The sequence below is a fragment of the Rhincodon typus genome, chromosome 27 (assembly GCF_021869965.1).
Source record: "Rhincodon typus isolate 14 chromosome 27, sRhiTyp1.1, whole genome shotgun sequence".
Taxonomy (NCBI): domain Eukaryota; kingdom Metazoa; phylum Chordata; class Chondrichthyes; order Orectolobiformes; family Rhincodontidae; genus Rhincodon; species Rhincodon typus.
The window spans coordinates 23916744-23925495 of NC_063358.1; positions in this window are offsets into that span (position 1 = coordinate 23916744).

The following is an 8752-nucleotide window of genomic DNA, read 5'->3' on the forward strand; positions in this document are numbered from 1 at the left end:
AGATGCCCCATAGCCAGTAATGACTATTGCTGGCTCATCCTGCCTATGTTGATAGATATTGTTTAAAGAAGTACTTAGAAATCTAGCCTGAGAATATTTGAAGAGCAGATTCATTCACTGATACCATCATAAAATGTGATGGCAAATGGAGATACACATTTAGCATTTTCATGCAATCTTGAGCAATCAAGAAGCAAAAGGGCTTGAGAAGACCCAGAGCAACTATGAAAAAATAATTCTTTTAAAAACCAAATTTTAGTAAAGTTGAAAACCTACTAGATGGCGAACAGAGTGATATGCTCCAAAGAGCAGCATTTCAATACCTAAAGAGCCTTTCCACAGCCCACTGATACTGACAAAGAGATACTGCAGCACCATTGGTAGGAGTTGTGGAAATAACAATTCCGCTGGTACAGAACATTTTTCGGAGTCTATGTGAATAAACAACAGCTTGGGGTCAGTTTTTTCCTATATGCAGTGGATCCCATTGCAGATGTTGTCCTCATCAGACAATGTGTAAATAAAACCTCAGCATTTAATATCCATTGGAGCAGAAGACAGAATCTTGTTTTCTGATGAAGGGTCTAGGCCCGAAACGTCAGCCTTCCTGCTCCTATAATGCTGCTTGGCCTGCTGTGTTCATCCAGCTCTACACGTTGTTATCTCTTATTATTGACTGTGTCCAGTTTAATCAGCAGTCACAGAAGCCAGGGGTATCAACGAACTTCTTCACTTATGATTGATGTCAATTGGCTAGTTTGTGTCATTATGGGACATTGATGGGTGAGCTTATTTGAGATAGAATATCATCATGGTCCTCAACAAGAAACTTTCTGATTTCTTTGCATTCTAAAAACAACTTGATGCTGGAGCAAGCAGGCCTGAAACAAACAGCACACAACCAGGATGTAATTCAGGCAACTCTAAGACTCAATCTGAGCTTGTTGATTGGCTAGGGCCAAAGTTATCTGCTTTTCCCAACAAAAAGTGCACCAGCATTGCCAGATGGCAGGAATCGCTGTGATACAGTGCTGGCATTGTGGTAGAAGAAGATAACATAAGCATGACAGTGATAGTAGCTCAAAATGCTGCATGGAAGTACAGAGCATCCTGTAAATGGATTGGAGATGTGCAATAAGGGTTTTTAGAGGCTGGCATTTGTTGGACGCCAATGTCTGTGGATGTGGGGTCCTTTGGAGCAAGCAGTGAGCTAAAGTCATCAGGTACCAACTCTGACTTCCGTGTCAAGAATTCTCAATGACTAGCTTGTTTGACACATTTCGTAAGGTAGGAAGCTGAATATTAATGAGGCGAGTTGCAGTGCCAATAATGTGTTCAACAAGTAATAATTGCCCTTAGTTGTCACATGGCATTGCCTAACAAGAAATTGGCCACGCCACACAGCAAATCCATAAAAGGTGCTGGGAGACAATCTTGATGTCGTCATCTGCTTCTATCATAAATCCTGCCATAGCTCACATCACTCAGGCCCCTGTAACATTGAAGCTATTGCATTTTTATATTCATTCATGTGGGCATCACTGGCTGGTCCAGCATTTATTGCCCCTCCATAATTTCCCATGGAAAGTTGTTGATGAGCTGCATTACATTTATTTTATATTCGTTCATAGAAAGTGGGCATTGCTGGTTAGATCAACATTTATTGCCTACTCCTAATTGCTCAGTGGGCAGTTAAGGATCAAACAGACTGTGATCTGCATTCACATCGAAGATAAACCAAGTAAGAATGGCAGATTTCCTTCCCTAAAGGATGCAAGTGAGCTATAGGGGTTTTTTTGACAACTGACCATGGTTACATGGTTGCCGTTAGACTAGCTTTTAATTTAGACTTTTATTGAATGCAAATATCACCAAATGCCATGGTGGGATTTGAAACCATGCCCCTAGAACATTGACGTGTAGCTTATTGGTCTAGTGACATTACCACTACAACATCACCTCCCATTTGTTGTAGGTAAACCCACAGTGCCACGAGGGAGAGGATTTTGACCCAGTGACACTGAAGGAATGGTGATATATATTTCCAAATCAGGATGGTGAGTGGCTTGAAAGTGAACTTTCAAAGGGAGTATAAAATAGAGACATCTTGCTAAAACCATACGTGGCAACATCTGGAATACTGTGAACAGTTTTGGTCCCCTTATTTAAGGAAAGATGTACAGGTATTGGAAACAGTCCAAAGAATGTTCACTAGGTTGATCCGTGGATTGGAGGGATTTACTTATGAACAGTGGTCGAGTAGGATGGGCTTATACTCGTTGGAGTTTAGAAGAATGAAAGGAACTCTTACTGACACATATACAATTCTTAGGGGGCTTGACGGGCTAGATATGAAGAGGTGTTTCTCCTTGTAGAAGAGTCTAAGACCAGAAGGCCTAAAGTTAGAACCAGGGGTCATCTATTTAAACCAGAGATTAGGAGGATTTGCTTCTTTCAAAGGGTAGTCAAACTGTGAAATTATTTTATTGATAAAGGCTGTAGAGACTGTATCATTAAGTGTATCCAAGGCTGAGACAGAGTTTTGGGGATCAAAAAGAAGACTGGAGTCATGGATTATTAAATCAGCCATGATCTCACTGATGAGCAGAGCAAACTTGATGCGCTAAATGGTGTACTCTGCTCCTACATCATACGTTCTCTGATCCCTTGAAGTCTCAAGAGTCACTAGCATGTTTTTATCCCACTTTTTCTCTTGGATCCCTAAATTCTAATTTCTCTGAATTAGCAACACCAAGAAACAGGGCTGATCACCACTGCTTACCTGTAACAGGGGCATGTCACGATCACAGCACACCGCTGCTCACTATATTGTGTGTGAGATCCATCAAGCCTGAAATGGTATAACATGGATGAGACTAGCCACCTTTCTGGTCTAATTAAGAATCTTGTTGAGTAACTATGACATTTATTGCATTAATGCAATTGTTTACAGATTACATGAATATGACCTAAATTCCTCGAGATTGTCAGGAGCACACTAGCCAGATCTGTCTCTGACAAGCTCCTTCTTTATTCCGAACTATTCTTCAAGACATTATCAGAGTGGGTGGTGCTTACTGTACTCAACTAAGCATTGACCAGTTCAGACACTTTCGGACATATATATATCGGCAATGGTGAAGCAGCATCCATTTTAATTTGATTTTCTCTTTACTCTGCAAACCTGACTGAAACACTGGCAACAGGTACCTGTCAGATCTCCCAGCAAGCATTATCAATGCCTGAGCTTCGACAATGTATGTCAGCAGATCGTGACAAAAAACAAAGCTAAGTCCTGTCGTGTCCTCACCTACACACACACTTTATAGATGGTAATTAGGATACACTGGGATAATTATAATCTCTTTACAGTCAAACTGGATAAGATTAAATAACTGACTAGGGTGAAACGTAGGATCACAGGATAGATGCAGATGAAGAAAAGCATTTGGTCCATCATAATTCATCAATCCCAAATAAAGCACATACATTGTCACATCTTGTCTTTTAACTAATTCATGAATGTGTCATTGGTTTTCACTTCCACAGCTTTACTCTACTTTCTGAAGAAATGGATCTGCTAGATAGGCACAGTTATGTAATTAAGGGCAAATTGTACGCAATAAAGTGGTAAACAATGTAGAAGCATACAATGAAGTTCCAGGGATTGATGTTGAAAACCACAAGCTTATGGGACCAAGTAGCACAGTCCCTACCTCAGAGCTCAAAGGCCTGGATTCAAGACCCACCTACTCGAGAAGTGTGTAAGTAACACCTCTGAACTGGTTGATTAAAAATACCTCCAGTGAGGACTCCATATAAAACTGTTGTACTGGATTTCTGTGAGTTGCCAATCAGAATTTCATTCTTTAACCTTTGTTATCTGAAATAAGAATAGATAATGGTCATTGATAAAATACGAAGCTATTGCTCTGGCTATTTTTTTAACAGAAGCTGATTTTTATCGATATATAGCCTGCAAATTGGCAAATATCTCTCAGCTTTCAAACTGGCAGGCTATAATTTCCTGATGAGTAAATGCTGAGGCAGAATGCAATCATTATTCGGACAAAGAGTTAAACAATGAGGTATGAGCATCAAATACAGCTCGTATGTTCAAAGAATGTAAAACTTTCAATTTGTGCAATAAGATTAGAAGTGTGCATTGTTTGATCCGTATTTAATGTCAGGTCTCCCAAGATACCAGCTATTCTGTTAAAATCTTTCTGAGTTTATTCCAACTGTTTCTACATGGTTCCTTAAGAAATGCCATGGCAAACTGTCACCTTAGCCAAATCATCTTATCAACCACATAATATAATTTGGCACGTGAGAAATTGGTTGATTGGTGTCAAAGCCCAGAAATTAGCTCTATAAGTTTAAGAAAGATGATAAGCAATAAGGTTAACCTTGATACTTGTGGCTCTGTAATGATGGGCACTGGCCCAACATATCATTGGCATTCACCTAAAAGTTGTCAGTAACACAAAAGGTGAAATTTTGCATCGTCACTGCTATTGCTGGTAATGGTATAATCACTGAAAATTGCCTGTGTTACTCCTTAACTCTTGCTGGGGTCAACAAAAGTAAAAAGCAATATCATCATAGACATCTATTTTTAATAAGCTCTAAACTGGGAACTGGGTTTATCAGGCTATCATCTGCATCTTGCTGTTTACTTTCTCTGCACTGTCCATATTAACAATCTGCCAGTTACTCAGCTTATATCTTGCTTTTGATATTGAAAGGAAGGAAAAGTAATTAAGGACATGCATTTATATCATGTCTCTCAAGACCACAGGATAATATGGCCAATAAAAAGGTTTTGGAAATGTAGACACTATGTAATGTAACACAGCAACCAATTTGTATACAGCAAGTTCTTACAACTAACATTGTTATCATGCCAGTTACATGTTTAAAAACATAGAACACAGAACAGTACAGCCCTTCGGCCCACAATGTTGTGCTGACCTATTATCCTATTCTAAGATCAAACTACCCTGCATACCCTATATTTTCCTATCATCATAATATGTTTGTATAATATTAAGTGACGGATAAATGTTGGCCAGGAAACCAGAGATAACTCCTTTGCTTTTCTTCTGAATAGTGCAAAAGGGCTGGCAAGGCCTCACTTTAGGGTTTCACCCAAAATACAGAACCTCCAGCAGTACAGTGCTGCCTTGATATTGTGCTGGAGTGGCTGCCTTGACAATTATGGCTCAGGTCCTGAGGCGACAGTGTTACAAACTGAAGTTACGCAACACACAGCTTGTCGCTTATAATGTGATGTGCCTGTAGCTAAGACTTGGTAGAAGTATTCAGAATTTGCAATTAGTACAGAATTTGGCAGAAAGAATGCCTCCTGCTGTGCAAAACTGACTGATTACTGCATTTAATCAAAACACAATAGGCCAAGGTTGGCAAGGTATAAGTATCTGGGCATTCTTGAAACTTGTAAAATGGGCACACTGGGCAATACCAAAATATACAAAAACAAGAACAATAGCTTCCGTTACAGAGAGCCAAATAAATTAACTTTGTTGGCGGTCTCCATTAATCGTATCATGGTTGAACTAACCTCTAAAATTATTTTTCAAAGATATGCAGAAATCAAATTACTAAATGTTGTTAATGACCAAGGATGTGGAATTTGCAGAGAGGCTTTAAAAAGGCAGACCGCTGGGACTTTCTTATTGCAAAAAAAATGTAGATCCCCAGGAGAAAATTGCAACACAGTCAAAGGATTCTGATTATGTCCTATTTCCATGGTTCATAAACACCATTGTAACTCTAAGATTATATTACCACTTTTGCTTCTTGTCCTTTATTTTAACAGGTTTTCATCAGTGTATGGGGTTTCTACAGTTTGGCTGTTTCCTCTTTGTGAGTGATATATCTGTATTTACTGTTCTCTGATGTGGTACCCGCTGTACCCTGTTTCCTGTTATGATGTCATGGATCAAGTGAATCATTAAACCGTCTTTGAATTAAGTTACACCCTGGTTGGATCTGAAACTACTGCTCAAATGAGATCTAATTTCAAAGCACTGCTGTTCATTGTGTAGCAGAATAATCTTGGCACCGGATATGTAATGTTTTCATGTAGATCTTAACACGTACAATGGCAAAAATAATGGTTCTTGGTGCTCATATTCATTGGCGATATTACATTATGTGATAGTCTTGATATTATTTTGAAGTTCAAGCTGCTCACTGAATGTGCCATCACTTATCAAGTTATGCTCCTCTCTTCAAAATGCCTTCCATAAAATACATTATAAAAACCTGCTGGTTCCTAAACAGTTTATTTCTTGTCCCACTATCTTGAGACCTGCGTACAAAATGTAATTTTCAGCACATTCTATGGTGATAATAAGTTGTTTCTTTAAATTCCAGTTTTCTTCCCTAGTTTTCCATTTTCCTGAAGCCGTTTGCAGGAATTCAGTTCCTGCAGATGTTTTCTGCACTTTCCAGGGTTTATGGTTAGACAGGTTTCGGGGTCTCAAAGTTCTGGGAAGTCAGGAGGATTTAATAAATAAAAATCTCTAAGATCTGTGTAAAACATTTTTATAAACTTCACTAGGCCCACCTGATTTTACAGAGCTTCAGACACACCACAAAACATAATGCAGCCTAACCTTGTGAACTTAGATAGTATTTGTGGCACACTATTTAACTACAGGTGCATCACAACCAAGCCTAAATCAGTCCTCAAGCAATATCAACAAATCTAAGGATTGATAAGAGAAGGCAATATGCCCATCTTTTGATGGTATTTAATGCATGTTGTTAATATATGTTGTAATGGAAAATTATGTCACTTGACTTGTAGATTTTAGGGTATTTCATTAAATGTCTTTTTTTTAAGTTTTGCCAGGTTGTGGGAGGAAAATTTGTCAAATTGTATTCTCTGAGGTAACGTCCATTGTAATTGGAACGAAGGCTCTGGGAGGCAGTGAAAGCTTAATTGAGGGGTCCTTATTCTCAAGGGGCCATGGGTCAGTACTCAACAATGCAGGCAAGAGTTAAACATTCTGGTTCCTGAAGTCACCTTGCAATCCTGGTGTTTTTGGGACAGTGTTGAATTTTTGAAAGTGCTAGTGTAGCCAAGAGAGTGGGAATGTGTTTGCTGCTAATTAACGGTTCCTTGAAATTATTAAGGATCTCATTAAGGGGCCTGTCAATGCAAGAGTGGAAGTCTGGAATTTTTAAATGGTTTTCCAAAAGTCTGAAGGCCGTGTGCACCTTTGTGCTACGTGATCAGATCTATCACAGCTGCCTGGGAAATCACATTTTGTTAGCTTTTAAATCAACTTTGCGGGTTCAATGTGTGCCACACAAACACCGGCCCAAGGACTGTTCCCACCTTCTCATCCAGGGCTGTCTCATTCCATGTTGAGTCTTGTGGAGCTGTCTGCTATAATCAGCAAGACACTGACAGACCCCAAGCTGACTGCCCCCTGCCTTTGTCACAGGTACAAATCCCTGTAATAGAGCACTAAGCCTACTTCCTGTCCAGGGTGTTTCCATTTCAGTCAGCTGCTCAGGCCAGTCAAAAACAGGATTCCCTCCACACAAGGGGTGAGGAGCCCAAGTAGGTGGCCTACCATCTATCTTGACTCTTTCAGGTATTAAGGGAGATGAAAGTGGATGATATAGCTAATAATTTTTTGTGCAGATGGGGAAGTGAACCCACTGAGTGCACGGGCAGTGAAGACAGCATGTAGGGGTTGCAGGATCAGGAGTTGGGAGTGGATGACAGCACATGGAGAAGGTATTGCAGGTAATTGTGTGAGTGGTAGGGCATGAGCTTTGGACAGAGGTGAATAGAGTGGCAGAGATGGAGTGAATGTGAGACAGAGTGGAAAAGTTCACTGACCTTATACTTCACTGAGCACTCCTACAGATGGCTGAAATTGCACTGACTCGGATGGCAAACTCAGAGCAGGCTGGCAGGATTTGGTGTCATGGCCTCTTGTTCTGGTCCTGGAGGAAGAGGGCATCCCACCTCTGCACCACCTCCCCTACCAGGACCTCCTGGTTCCCATCCACAAAGCGGGGCGACAAATTTCCCTTATCGTCCATGTCCAGGACAGATGTCAGGAAGCATGCAGGGCAGCTCCCAACTGACGGTGCTTGTCCAGATGCACAATAACCTTTTAAAGATGACCCTGGTGCCAGAGATGCCAATTAGTTCTGCAATATCCCAGCAGTGCCGAATTATTCCGAATTATTCAGTGCATGGTAAAATGGGGATAGAATTGAATGAGAGGGATGCCATGGGGCAAGGTAGGCAGTTAATGAGATGAGTTTGGCAAAATAAGGCAAGAAACCCCACTAGGCCTCATGGTAAAAAACAGCTTGAAAAAATATGATGTAACTGGCATTTAGCCTAAAAAATGTAAGATTTGGCCCTTAAATTTTAGCACCCAGAAACGATGTGGTAGGTGTGTTCTGCCTGAAGGCAACTCCTTGATTCACTGACAGAAATAAAAATTGCTCATTTTCAGCATCCGCAGTTCTTTAGTTTTTTTTCCTTGATTCATTGACTGTTGATGCAAAATCATCGTTCTCTGTTTCAGTTATGGCAGTTTATCATTGTCTTCCACTCTCACAGGCAGACTGAGAAGTCAGGTCCTTCAGCCAAAGCAGGAATCAAACTCAAGGATAGTAGGAACTGCAGATGCTGGAGAATCCGAGACAACAAGGTGCAGAGCTGGATGAACACAGCAGGCCAAGCAGCATC